Source organism: Scyliorhinus canicula, chromosome 14, assembly GCF_902713615.1.
Source record: "Scyliorhinus canicula chromosome 14, sScyCan1.1, whole genome shotgun sequence".
In the NCBI taxonomy this organism is placed as follows: Eukaryota; Metazoa; Chordata; class Chondrichthyes; order Carcharhiniformes; family Scyliorhinidae; genus Scyliorhinus; species Scyliorhinus canicula.
The window spans coordinates 134,582,367-134,597,478 of NC_052159.1; the positions used below are offsets into that span (position 1 = coordinate 134,582,367).

Below are 15,112 nucleotides of genomic sequence, written 5' to 3' on the forward strand. Positions count from 1 at the left end.
AGGGGCAGTGAAGATTCACTAGGTTGATTCCGGAGTTGAGAAGATTGGCTTATGAGGAGAGACTGAGTAGACTGGGACTATACTCATTGGAATTTAGAAGAATGAGGGAAGATCCTATAGAAACGTATAGGACCGGAGTCTCCATTTCTGAGTCTCAGTGCTGACGCCAACAGGTGATCTGTGGACTTTCAGAAAAATCAGCGCCACACCTGCACTGATTCTGCTACCGGTGAGGGGCTCACATCGGCGCTGTGTGGATCGCTATTGAAACCCACCGAAAACAGTGCGGGAATTACCGGGTCCGTGATGGTCACTCGCAGGGCTGACAAGCTGCCAGCGCGCTTAAATAATACCCCCCCCCCCCCCCCCCCCACACACACACACACACACACGCACACACTGATCGGGGCCAAAAAGATGGGATGGGTTGTGCTGGGCCATCCATACAGTTGACGGCTCAGCAGGGTGTGCTCGTTGTGTCTTTACTTAATTTGCTCTGTTTAATCACCTTGCTCTAGAGTCGCCAGGTATATTTATGATACCACCACGAGGTTCAAGTTCAAGTGCTGATCAATAACTCAATACACCAGTTAGTAAGTTTCAAATCAAAACACATTTATTATATACACAGTCAATCGCTACTCATGCATAAAATACTACTCACTAGACTATCTCTAACACTAAAAGGCCAATACTTAGCTTTGGAAACTGGCCCACCCGGTCAGGGGAACAAATGGCCTTTTGTTCGCTTCTGAGTCTGCAGGCTTCCAGCTGGTATGGACTAAGGGTTAGGAGCGCCTATCTCGTAGCGTGCGTTGACTGGACACTTACTTGGTTGGTGCAGCAGTTAGGCAGGTTACGGTCAAGGGTTGTTTCGAGCTGCTGAGAGACCCTGCCAAGAAGCTGTTAGGCCGGTCTCTCCTCGCTGAGAGCCAAGTGCCAAGAAGATCAAACTGAACTTGGGGACTCTATTTTATAGTCCCGAGGGACTTTGCGCCCTTTTGGGTGGACCCCGGACTTGGTTCCAAGTGATTGGACTAAGTTCTGATCATTTGGATCGATTTCTCCAATACTGGAGCTGTTCCCTACTCGCTGGGCGGTTCCTATATGTCCGTTGGCCTTCCTTTGTCTTGGCTCCTGCTGGCGCCGAGGAGTCTGGCTTGGTCTTGATTACTCTTAATGTTACCAATTGTTCCCGGGGATCGCTCATTACTATGCAGATGGTTTTTTGGTTTCGGCTCTGTCTGGGTTTCTGCAAGTCCTAATATACAGGAAACTTTGCACCTGCTTGTTTTCCTGTGCTTGGCCATTTCTCCCTGCATTCTTAGCGGATCTCCATTTTGGAATCGGGAAGTGGCCAACCCAGGTGGCTATAAGGGGACAGAGGGCTGCTAAGAGGGGAGTCACCTACCGACCCAAGGCACCAGGTTAAAAAAAGTGGGCTGTTAGCGGCATGCACAGCTGCATGGCTGCCTTGCCGGCTGCAGTAATGGTGTTGCGTACCCGTTCACCCCAAACCCACAGCCCACCTTCTGGCCACCCACCACTACTCCCCCCCAGCCCTGGCAGAAGCTCCCCCGGCCAGCGGCATGGAAGGATGTACTGGATGGCGGTGCTGGGCACTATCCGTACGCCTTCTATCTCTCTCTCAGCAGCCACCACGCCAGCTTTACGATTTGTGAGAGCACGTGTGAACCGTGCCATTGGGAACTCGGCCCATCGGAGGCGGAGAATCGCCAATATGCCCACTAATGACATGAAACAGTGTTTCAATACACACGGCGGCGAGGCATTGATGCCATGTTTGGGAAGGCGGAGCATTCGCGATTCGGCGTCAAACCAGCGCCGGCCGCAATTTCACCATCGGGACCTATTCTCTGCCCGATTGCATGCCCCGATTTCGCCATCGGCCAACGGAGAATCCCGGACATAAAATTATGAAGGGAATAGATAAGATAGATGGGCAGCACGGTAGCATTGTGGATAGCACAATGGCTTCACAGCTCCAGGGTCCCAGGTTCGATTCCGTCTTGGGTCACTGTCTGTGCGGAGTCTGCACATCCTCCCCGTGTGTGCGTGGGTTTCCTCCGGATGCTCCGGTTTCCTCCCACAGTCCAAAGATGAGCAGGTTAGGTGGATTGGCCATGATAAATTGCCCTTAGTGTCCAAAATTGCCCTTAGTGTTGGGTGGGGTTACTGGGTTATTGGGATAGGGTGAGGTGTTGACCTTGGGTAGGGTGCTCTTTCCAAGAGCCGGTGCAGACTCAATGGGCCAAATGACCTCCTTCTGCACTGTAAATTCTATGATTCAGAAATAGGGAGGTTGTTTCAACTAGCGGGTGAAACTAGAACTAGGAGGCTCAAAATAAGGTGGAGCAGATTTAGGACTGAGTTGTGGAGGGACTCCTTCACTCAAAGGACTGTGAATCTGTGGAATTCTCTGCCCAGTGAAGCAGGTGAGGCTACCTCGTTGCATGTTTTTAAGGCGAAAATAGGTAGATTTTTGAACAGTAATAGAGTTAAGGGTTATGGTGAGCGGGCAGGTAAGTGTAGTTAAGTTCGCAAAAAGTTCAGCCATGATTTTATTGAATAGCAGAGCAGGCTCGAGGGGCCAGATGTCCTAGTCCTGCTCCACGTTCTTATGTTCTTATGTCCTGGGACTGAGATGTCTGACCTCCAACAACCACAGCCATCTTCCTTTGTGCTAGGTATGACTCCAACTAGTGGAGAGTTTTTCCCCTGATTCCTATTGACTCCAGTTTTGTTCGGGTTCCTTGATGCCATACTTGATCAAATACTGTCTGTGAGCAGATTATTACTAAGTCAGTCCTGCTTGATAGCATTGTTGATGACCCCTTCCATCACTTTACTGATGATAGACAGTAGACTGATGGGGTGGTAATTGGTCAGGTTGGATTGTCCTGGCTCATGTACAGGACATACCTGGGCAATTTTCTACATTGCCAGATAGATGTCAGTGTTGTAGCAGTATAGGAACAGCTTAGCTAGGGGCACTGCAAGTTGTGGAGCGCAAGTCTTGAGTACTATTGCCAAAAAACTTTCAAGGCCTAAAGCTTTTCCACTATCCAGTGCCTTCAGCCATTCATGACTGGATGTGGCAGGACTGCAGAGCTTAGATCTAATTTGTTGGCTGTGGGATTACTTAGATCTGTCTGTTACTTGCTGCTTATCTTGTAGGGTATGCAAGTAGCTCTGTGTTGTCACTTCACCAGGTTGGCACCTCATTATTTGATATGCCTGATGCTGCTCCTGGGATGCCCTCCTGCACTCTTTTTTGAACCAGAGTTGATCTCCTGGCTTGGTGGTAATGCTAGAATAGGAGATATACCAGGCCATGAACTTACAGGTTGCGGCTGAGCACAATTCTGCTGCTGATGACCTACAGTGATGGATGCCCAGTCTTGAGTCGCTAGATCTGCTCTGAATCTATCCCATTCAGCATGATGGCACATCCACACAACAAAATGGAGAGTATCCACAAGAACTATGCAATGGTCATTACTGTCATGGACAAATGCATCTGTGACAGGAAGGTTAGGGGGGGATGAGGCCTGGTATGTTTTTCCCCTTGTTAGTTCCCTCACCACCTGTTGCAGACCCAGTCTAGTACTTATGACTTTTAGGACTAGGCTAGTTTGATTGGCAGCATACCGCAGAGTCACTCTTGGTGATGGACATTGAAGTCCCCCACCCAGAGTACATTCTGTGCCCTTGCCACTCTTGGTGCTTCCATTAAAGCGCTGTTCAACATGGAGGAGCATTGATTCATCAGCTGATGTTGGACGACACACGGTATTCAACAAGAGTTTTCCTTGCCCATGTGTGACCTGAACCATCAGACTTAATCGGGTCTGGAATTGATGCTGTGGACTCCCAGGGCAACTTCCTCCCCACTGTATATCATTGTCTCCGCCTCCTCTGCTGGGTCTGTCCTGCCAATGGCGATAGTGGTGTTTGCGACATTATCTGTAAGGTATGAAACCGTGAGGCTGAGTCTGTCAGGCAGCTCTCGCAAATTTGGCAAATACCCACAGATGGAAGTAAGGAGGAATTTGCATAGTTGGCAGGACTGAGTTTGTCATTGTTGTTTCCGCAGCCTAGGTCAATGCCAGGTGATCCATCTGGTTTATTTCCTTTTTATTGACTTTGTAGATATTTGATACAACAAAGGGCATTTAAGAGTCGACCACATGCTGTGGATATGGAGTCACAAGTAGGCGCATGTGGCTGTGAAGGCCAAATCACTGAGTGTCTTTAAGACAGAGGTAGATAGGTTTTAATCAATAAGAAGATTAGGGGTTATGGGGAGAAAGCAGGAGAATGGGGATTAGAAAGATATCAGCCATGATTGAATGGCGGAGCAGACTTGATGGGCTGAATGGCCTAATTCTCTCCTATGATCGTATTACATGTGAGGACTGCAGATTTCCTTCCCTAAAGGAGATTAGTTAATGAGCTGGGTTGTTTTCAGAACAATCGACTATGGTTTCATGGTCATCATTAGACTTTTTAATTCCAGATATTTACTTGATTTAATTTCCGCCATCTACCATGGTGTGATTCAAACCTGGGCCCCCAAAGTATTACCCTGAGTCTCTGGATAACCAATCCAGTGACAATGCCACTATGCCACCGCCTCCAAAATGATAAAAATCAGCTCCTTTTAGTACTTCTTTTGGGCAATGAGGAGCAGGAGTACTCTATACAAGCCTCACAAGAAATCCTTTCGCTTCCGTAGCCCCAGTGCCCTTGTTCACCCAAACCCAGCCTCAAATTTAGCCCGAAGCCTTTGTGCTTTACGAATGGAAGCAATCCGCATGGGGCCCATTGACTCCTTATTTGTTTGAGTTCCACTTACAGACCAGCCTATCAATTTAGCCAATCTTTAGCCAGGAGTCGACAGAAGATTATTTGAATCAAGACCTGCTTTTAAAATATCAGCAGGACCTCGATATCCAGCCTTGCAAGGTTTCCCCCACGTTAATGTGCTCCCTTGCAACCAACTTTTTTATAATTTAAAGAAACAGGGCGCAATTCTCCACTCCCCACGCTGGGTGGGAGAATCACGGGAGGGCCGGGCGACTCACGACACGACCCCCTGGCGCTCCCCGCCATTCTCCCATCCCCCGCTCGGGAGAATCGCCACTCGCCGTTTTTCACGGCGACCGGCGATTCTCCGGCCCGGATGGGCTGAGCGGCCTGCCGTTCCCGACGAGTTCACGACGGCGGCAACCACACCTGGCCGATGCCGTCGTGAACATGGGCACCAAATTCCCGTTTGAGGCTTGTGGGGGGGGGGGTGGAGAGGGGAGTGAGCACCACGGCCGTGCTCAGGAGGGCACTGGCCCGTGATCAGTGCCCACCGATCGTCGGGCCAGCGTCTCAAAGGGACGCACTCTTTCCCCTCTGCCGCCCCGCAAGATCAAGCCGCCACGTCTTGCTGGGCAGCAGAGGGGAAGATGGCAACCGCGCATGCGTGGGTTTGAGACGTCAGCCGTCGTGACGTCAGCCGCGCATGCGCGGGTTGGAACCGCCCAACCTGCGCATGTGCGGCTGCCGTAATTCACGGCGCGCCACCTTGACGCAAGCGTCAAGGCCCGGCTACCGAGAGTTACGGAGCGCCGCTCCTAGCCCCCCGGGTGGGGGTGAATAAGGTGAGAGGAGCGGCCTCCGAGGCCGTCGTGAAACTCGGCCGAGTTAACGACGGCCTTCCCGATTTATCGCGGGAGCGGAGAATTCCGCCCACAATTTACAATTAAGGGGCAACTTAGCATGGCCAATCCACCTACCCTGCACATATTTAGGTTGTGTGGGTGAGGCCCACGCAGCCACGGGGACATGGTGCAAACTCCACACAGACAGTGACCCAGAGCTGGGATCGAACCCCGGTCCTCGGCACCGTGATGCAACAGTGCTAACCGCTGCATCACCCTGCCGCCCCTCCTTGAAACCAACCTGATCCACATTAATAATTGGAGCCTATTTATCTATGGAATGGAAGGTGATCCATAATAGACATTATCACCTCAAAAATATTGGAAACTGATCACATATATAATAAGTGAATATATCTCCATACCGGCTAAGCAATATAAAGTTGCAAATTAATTCATTGGTTCGCCAATCCTGTTGAATATTTATTCTGTACAGAATACCATGAAGTGTGTCGATAAAGTAGACAATGATGCCATTGGATTGAGCGTGGACTAACACAGATGCTGTGGAATGAAGTAACATTGTTACATTGAAGACATCTTCACCCATCCGTTAGCGATACCAGTTCATGTTTTACTTAATATCATCCCTCTTTCAACTTACTTTTTGACAGTGGCATTGGGAGCCATGGGGCAGAAAGTTGTGGGAGTGATCAGGAACAAACATCTGTTGTAGAGAATGTCATGAACCAAGAAGAAAAGGGGAAAGAGGTGGCATGCTGAAGCAGTATCGGCGGAAGAAGGTTTCAAATGTCCGGCTATTAACTGTGATAACATCCACCCAGATTCTCCCAGCATTATCAAGTGGTCTGTCACAACAGCTGTCACAATTAGTTATAACATGATTTTATGGAGCTGATGGATACAGTGACAACATCTGTTCAAGCCCTTAGTCTGCAATGATCATATAAGGGCAATAAAGCAGTCCAATAAAAAATCTGGGGCGAAATTCTCTGCAGACCGTCGTAACGCCGATTTCCGGCGAGAAAAATCGGTGTAGATGACTCCGGCGTCGGGGCCTTCTTTTAGGCCGCTATTCTCCGTTCCCGGAGGGGCCAGCAGCTGACTGACGCGATACGCGTCAGTTTCACCAGCTGCGGAAGTGGTGAGACCCGGCGTTTTGCGGGGGGGGGAGGAGGAGGAGAGAGACAGCCCGGCGTTTGGGGGGGGGGGGGGGGGAGGAGGAGAGAGACAGACCGGCATTTGGGGGGGGGGGGGGGGAGGAGGAGGAGAGAGACAGACCGGCATTTTGGGGGGGGGGAGGAGAGACAGACCCGGCATTTGGGGGGGGGTGGGGGGTGGGAGGAGGAGAGAGACAGACCCGGCATTTGGGGGGGGGGGGGGAGGAGGAGAGAGACAGACCCGGCGTTGGGGGGTTTGCGGCGTTGAGTTGAGAGGAGGGGGGGGGGGTTTGCGGCGTTGAGTTGAGGGGGGGGGGTTTGCGGCGTTGAGTTGAGGGGGGGGGCTTGCGGCGTTGAGTTGAGAGGAGAGGGGAGGGGGGGTTGTGGCGTTGAGTTGAGAGGAGGGGGGGGTTTGCGGCGTTGAGTTGAGAGGAGGGGGGGTTACGGTGTTGAGTTGAGAGAGGGGGGGCGGCGTTGGAGGGGGGCGGCGTTGGAGGGGGGTGGGGTGGTGAAGGGGGTATGGGTGGTGAGGGGGGGTTGGGGTAGGGGCAGCGGCGTGCAGAGGAGGGGGGCGACGGATGCCCGGGGCCAACGCACCGTCGCCCCCCCTCTGCACGCCGCTGCCCCTACCCCAACCCCCTCCCCTCACCACCCCTACCCCCTTCACCACCCCTACCCCACTCCAACGCCGCACCCCCCCCCCACTATCGCCGCACCCCCCCCAACGGAGGAAGGAAGGGGGGGAGGAGGAAGGAAGGCGGGAGGAGGAAGGAGGGGGGGGAGGAAGGAAGGGGGGGAGGAGGAAGGAAGGGGGGGAGGAGGAAGGAAGGGGGGAGGAGGAAGGAAGGGGGGAGGAGGAAGGAAGGGGGGGAGGAGGAGAGAGGGGGGGTGTGTGGGTACCGGCCTTCAGAGGGAGGGGGACGGGGTGTGGGTACCGGCGTTGAGAGGGGGGGGACCCGGCGTTGAGAGGGGGGACCCGGCGTTGAGAGGGGGGGGACCCGCCGTTGAGAGGGGGGGTTGCGACGATGAGGGGGGGTTGCGGCGTTGAGGGTGGGGGGTTGCGGCGTTGCGAGAGATGGGGGGGCGGCGTTGGAGGGGGGTAGGGGTGGTGGGGAGGGGGGGTAGGGGCGTTGGAGGGAGGTAGGGGTGGTGAGGGGGGGTGGTTGGGGTAGGGGGCAGCGGCGTACAGAGGGGGGGACGACGGTGCGTTGGCCCCGGGCATCCGTCGCCCCCCCTCTCTCAACGCCGCTGCCCCCAAACCCCCCCCCCGATTGCCGCAACCCACCCCCCCCCCCCCCCGATGCCGCAACCCCCCCGATGCCGCAACCCCACCCGGTGCCGCAACCCCCCGATGCCGCACCCCCCCCCCCGATGCCGCAACCCCCCCCGATGCCGCAACCCCCCCGATGCTGCAACCCCCCCCGATGCCGCAACCCCCCCCCGATGCCGCAACCCACCCCCCCCCCGATGCCGCAACCCACCCCCCCCCCCCCCCCCGACACTGAACGGCGTCAACCATCATCAATGGTTGACGCCGTTTTAAAGCAACTGTGATTTTCGCCGACGTGACCCGTAATGAAATCCCGCCGGCGCCAGCTGTTTTCAGAGGCTGCCGGCGGGATTTGCACAGCGCCGGTTTTTGGCCAGTCAGAGATTTAAAAACCCTGCGGGAGCGGCATTAACACCGCTGCCGGCCGATTCTCCGACCCTGCGTGGGGTCGGAGAATTTCGCCCCTGGTATGATGAATGTGAAACAATGCAGCCCAAGGTATAAATTATACAACAATTGGAATTTTGATGGGAGTTGCAAGCGAACACAGTTTGTAAGTAGTTTGAAATTGGAAGCCCTTGAGTTGAAATGCTAAGATATTTGGAGGAATTATGGCACAATGTTTTGTGGGAGTTGAAAGTATGGCGGGATTTTCCGGGTGTGCCACCCTAAGCTCGAAAATTCCCATCCCAGGTTTAAAAACATTTTTTTTAGAGTACCCAATTATTTTTTCCAATTAAGGAACAATTTAGTGTGGCCAATCCACTGACTCTGCGCATCTTTGGGTTGTGGGGGTGAAACCCACACTGACATAGGGTGAATGTGCAAACTCCACACAGACAGTGACCCGGGGCTGGGATTGAACCCAGGTCCTCAGCACCATAGGCAGCTGCGCTAACCACTGGGCCACCGTGCCGCCCCTCCCATCCCAGCTTAACTAAGCTTTAATGGTCTGTCAAAATTGTCCTCCCGCCTGTGGGGAAAATTTACCCCATCTTTCATCTTGCAGAAACTAGACCATTTTCAAAACAAATCATGAGTCGCAAAAAGTTGGTTCACTGGTGCAACAGGTGATTAAGAAGGCAAATGGAGTTTTGTCCTTCATTGCTAGAGGGATGGAGTTTAAGACTAGGGAGTTTAGGCAGCAATTGTATAAGGTGTTAGTGAGGCCACACTTGGAGTATTGTGTTCAGTTTTGGTCTCCTTACCTGAGAAAGGACGTACTGGCGCTGGAGGATGTGAAGAGGAGATTCACTAGATTAATCCCAGATCTGAAGGGGTTGGATTATGAGGAGAGATTGTATAGACTGGGACTGTACTCATTGGAATTTAGAAGGATGCGGGGTGGAGGGGGGGGGGGGATCTTATAGAAACATATAAAATTATGAATAGATAGGATAGATACAGGTTGTTTCCACTGGTGGGTGAAAGCAGAACTAGGGGACACAGCCGTAAAATAAGGGGAAGTAGATTTAGGACTGAGTTTAGGAAGAATCTCCACCCAAAGGGTTGTGAATCTATGGAATTCCTTGCCCAATGAAGCAGTTGAAGCTCCTCCATTAAATGTTTTTGAGATAAAGATAGATAGTTTTTTGAAGAATAAAGGGATTAAGGGTTATGGTGTTCAGGCCAGAAAGTGGAGCTGAGTCCACAAAAGATAAACCATGATCACATTGAATGGCGAAGCAGGCTTGAGGGGCCAGATGGCCTACTCCTGCTCCTAGTTCTTATGTTCTTATGATCTTATTTTCAACAAATCAATACATTGAAGTTCAGAGCATACATTAATTAATTTGGGCTCCCAGGTTTAATGTACAATAGTTTTTGGTTTAGCCTGCTTTTGCAGTATTTATTCTTCCTTTTATTTGTCGTCACAGCTTTATCTGCAGATGCACCCATTATTCTGCCAATCAACTCATGTGATCAGATCAACAAACTGTGCATGTGTCCTAAAGTTTGTACAATATATTGGTCTCAGTCATCAGCTTTGAGAATGGTATCTTTGCTTCAGTGTTGGTCCGTGGTAAAATGCTTCAGCGTGGAGTACTATTGTAAGTGGTTTGAAGTTTTTATGTTTGTTAAGCCTTGCCTAAGAACTTCCATTTTATCCAAGATTAAAACACGATCAGAAACATCAACAGATTAGATGCAGGGGGTGAGAAACAAGGTTCCTGAGATCAAATGTGTAGCTAAATAGCTCTGATTCCAGGAAGGATTACAGACCTCAATCTGCATTCAACAATTTTCCTCTTAGACTGCATGTGAAAATTGTGCCTATTATAAAAATGATGAAGAATACATTTGTTCAACAGAATTGCTTCATATGAAATATAAAACGCATACCGCACACCAGACAAATTTATGTGGGTTAAAAATATAACAACAAAAGCATTTCAATCGCTGGGAAAAGTTGGTGCTGATCTATCACAAATTGGGTGGAAGGAAAGCAAATAGATTTTCTACTGAAGTTGACAAGTCAGGAGTTTACGATAATACCCATTTAGTATTCATTTTACATTACAGGATATACTGACATGACCAACTGGGCGGCACAGTGGGACAGTGGTTAGCACTACTACCTACGGCACTGAGGACCCGGGTTCAATCCCGGCTGCAGGTCATTGTCTGTGTGGAGTTTGCACATTCTCCCCGTGACTGCGTGGGTTTCACTCCCACAACCCAAACATGGGCAGGTTAAGTGCATTGACCATGCTAAAATTGCCCCTTAATTGGAAAAAAATAATTGGACACTCTAAATTTAAAAAAAAAGACATGGCCAGCTTCCACAAACTGACTCTGCAAAAAATATCTCACAAACACTTCAAAAAAGATGTGCTGTTCGGTAATTTGGACATTCTGAATTCTCCCTCCGTGTACCTGAAAAGGGGCCGGAATGTAGCGACCAGGAGCTTTTCACAGTAACTTCATTGCAGTGCTAATATAAGCCTACTTGTGACAATAAAGATTCTTAATTATTACTGTGTCTTGAAGGTGATTTGTGGAGGAGCTGTTGTGAAGTAATAGTTAAACCCCAAACACTTCTTCAGTGTTTCCCTCCCTACCTCCTCCTCTAACCAAAAAAAACCCCCCCAATCACTGTAAAGGTCCCAGCCGAGTAAAGATAAAGAGGGAGACTCGAGGGCAGGTAGAAGTAGAAAGAAGTTGAACTGTGATGTCACAGCCTGCAGATAAGTGATTGGCTGGTGACTGGTAAGACGGGGATTTAAAATGGGAATTTAGGGAGCTAGGGTGGAAGCTGAGAGCCAGGACAAACCATGTTATCATCTCTGGTTTGTTGCCGGTGCCACGATTTAGTGAGGTGAGGAACAGGGAGAGAGTGCAGATAAACACGTGGCTGCAGGGATAGTGTAGGAGGGAGGGTTTCAGGTACGTGAATAATTGGAGCACATTCTGGGGAAGGTGGGACCTGTACAGACAGGACGGTTTTCACCTGAACCAGAGGGGCACCAATATCCTGGGAGGGAAATTTGCTACGGCTCTTCGGGAGAGGTTCAAACTAATTTGTCAGGGGGCTGGGAAAACAAGCTGTAGTCCAGAAGCCAGTGTTGAGAGTAGTGAGGTACAGAGGAGGGTATCAAGGTCGCAGGAGTGTACCGGCAGACAGAAAGGTGGGTTGAAGTGTGTCTACTTCAATGCAAGGAGCATCCGGAATAAGATAGGTGAACTTGGAGCGTGGATTGGTACTTGGGACTACGATGTTGTGGCCATATGCAGACATGGTTTGAACAGGGACAGGAATGGTTGTTGGAAGTTCCGGGGTATAGATGTTTCAGTAAGAGTAGGGAAGGTGGTAAAAGAGGTGGAGGAGTAGCATTGTTAATCAAGGATAGTTTAGCGGCTACAGAAAGGCAGTTCGAAGGGGGTCTGCCTACTGACGTAATATAGGCCGAAGTTAGAAATAGGAAAGGAGCAGTCACATTGTTAGGGGTTTTCTATAGGCCGCCAAATAGTAATAGAGATGTGGGGAAGAAATTGCAAAACAGATTATGGATAGGTGTGGAGGTCTTAGGGTAGTTGTCATGGGTGACTTTAACTTTCCAAATATTGATTGGAACCTCTATAGGTCGAACAGTTCAGATGGGGCAGTTTTTGTACAGTGTGTGCAGGAGGGTTTCCTGACACAATATGTGGATAGACCGACAAGAGGGGGCGGCCACATTGGATTTGGTACTGGGTAATGAACCAGGCCAAGTGTTAGATTTGTTTTTGGGAGAGCACTTTGGAGATAGTGACCACAATTCGGTGCCTTTCACTATTGCAATAGTGAGGGATAGGGCCATACGGCAGGGCAAGGTTTATAATTGGGGGAGGGGTAATTATGATGTGATTAGGCAAGAATTAGGGAGCATAAGATGGGAACAGAAACTGTCAGGGAAAGGCATAAATGTAAAGAAAACAAGGTTCAGTTGGGTCGCTTGAGGGTTATAAGGTAGCAAGGAATGAGCTAAAAAAAAAGGCTTGGGAGAGCTAGGAGGGGGCATGAGAAGTCCTTGGCGGGTCGGATCAAAGAGAACCCCAAGGCTTTTTACTCTTATGTGAGAAATAAAAGAATGACCAGGGTGAGAGTAGGGCCGGTCAAGGAGAGTAGTGGGAACTTGTGCATGGAGTCAGAAGAAATAGGAGAGGCCTTGAATTAATACTTTTCTTCAGTGTTCACCAAGGAGAGGGGCCATGTTTTTGAGGATGAGTGTATGATACAGGCGGGTAGGCTGGAGGAGGTAGATATTCTGAGGAAGGATGTATTAGCAATTTTGAAAAACCTGAGGTTCGACAAGTCCCCAGGGCCAGATGGGATATATTCAAGGATTCTTTGGGAGGCAAGGGATGAGATTGCAGAGCCTTTGGCTTTGATCTTTGGATCCTCACTGTCCACGGGGACAGTGCCTGAGGACTGGAGAGTGGTGAATGTTGTTCCTCTGTTCAATAAAGGTAAGAGGAATGACCCTGGTAATATAGGCCAGTTAGTCTTACTTCTGTGGTCGGTAAGTTAATGGAAAAGGTCCTGAAGAATAGGATTTTTGACCATTTCGAAAGATGCAGCTTAATCCGGGATGAGCTGCGGAGGGTGGTGGAGGCTAAAAAAGGGCTCTGAGCAAAGTTCGAAGATTTGGAGAACCGCTCGAGGCAGTAGTATTTCAGGATTGTAGGCTTGCCCGAAGGGGCAGAGGGCTCGAGGCCAATGGAGTACTTCACCAAGCTGCTGGCGGAGTTGATGGGGAGCGTGAGGAGTCCTCCTGGTATGAACTGGACTGAGCTCATCGGTTGATAAGGCCAAAGCCAAAATTAAATGAGCCACCAAGAACAGTAATTATCTGCTTCCACAGATACCACACGGAGGAGAGGGTGTTAAGCTGGGCGAAGTGGAAGCGGGAGATGTAGTGATCAGTATATCTACTGTAATGTAAAGGGTAAACAACTGTATAATAGTGTTAGACAACCACTAGATGGCAGCACCAGATCCATGTATATAAACTGAACTCTGAGGATCTTCCCACCTCTTCAAACCAGGTGTGATTAGACAACAAAGTATTAGAGAGATATAGCTTAGTTGGCATGTCTAGTTAAACATAGTTAATACGTCTTCTGATTTAATTTATCATCAGTTATAGTTGTGGAAGAGTGAACAAACTCATTAGGATTTATATTCATTATTCATTGAATGTTATTTGCTTTCAATTGAAGACTGATAGTTTCATTGAACTGCAACCATCATTTTGGGGGACCCATGCAAATACGGGGAGAATGTGGAAACTCCACATGGACAGTGACACGGGGCTGGGATCAAACCCAGGTCCTCGGTGCCGTGAGGCAGCAGTGCTAACCACTGCGCCACCATGCTACCTCTCTATAATTCTAAATGCCGGACAATTTCTTTAATCATAGTCTCAGAAAATCAATTACCTATTTCTTCCCTCAATGTATCTCCTAACTCTCTTGGCTATGAGGACAGTTTGTAACATTAATTTCCATGCATCTTAGTCAAGAATTGCAAGCAATATACTGATACGTTTTCTACTCCTAGCAACAGTTAAAGCCATTTTTAAGTAAAATACTTCTCAGAAAATCCTGTCCTTCTGTCCAGTACCCCCACACATGAATGTATTTAAGGGATCATATACCCCACTTAATTTCAAGGATTATGATCCCAGCCGAGCCCCCAAATTTGTAATGTTGAAAGCTTAGTTAATACTGGACATGTCATATCCCAGAGTGAAGCTTTCTTGATAGATCCTAACTTTCTTTATGAAATCATGGAGGAAAATTACTGAAAATCCAATATCTTTTAAACAAACAAAATGAACTACATTGCACCAGAACTACTTCTGCTCTTACATCTTATGCTCTTATCTTTGTTATTTTTAATCTCAATAAAACTACATATCTAATATTTTGGTTAAATATTCAGAAGTTTTCCAAGCGCAGCCCAGCTAGCTCAGGCGGTAGAGCATGGGACTCTTAATCCCACGGTTGTGGTTTTGAGCCCCATTTTGGGCGCTTCAATTTCTTGAATCTGAGAATATTAAACTGAACTGTTAAGAGCAGCACAGTAGCACATTGGTTTGTCAATTCTCAGCTTGGGGGACTGTCTGTGCAGAGTCTGCACATTCTCCACGTGTCTGCGTGGGTTCCCTCCAGGTGCTCTGGTTTCCTCCCAGAAGTCCCAAAAGATGTTTTGTGAATTGCACAGTCTAAATTCTCCCTCAGTGTACCAAACAGGCACGGAGTGTGGCGACTAGGGGATTTTCACAGTAACTTCATTTCAGTGTAATGTCAGCCTACTTGTGACACTAATAAGGATTATTAATATAATATTATGGTTCTGTGTTATTGCTTCCATGTCTAACAGTGGCATACAGTTACCTGACTGTTATTTACCCTTTAGTGGTTTACCAATTTAAGTGCATCAGTGTGGGGTTAGAGTTTTGTTTAACATCACCAGGTGTAATAAAGCTTCTTCACAAATA

General features: G+C 49.2%; 1 non-coding gene across 1 annotated transcript; it reads left to right on the top strand.

The window, feature by feature from the left end:
- The first annotated feature begins 14,569 nt into the window (after window positions 1-14,569).
- Window positions 14,570-14,642, top strand: trnak-cuu. Its single transcript has one exon. It is a non-coding gene; the product is annotated as a tRNA-Lys (tRNA).
- Window positions 14,643-15,112: the final 470 nt, after the last annotated feature.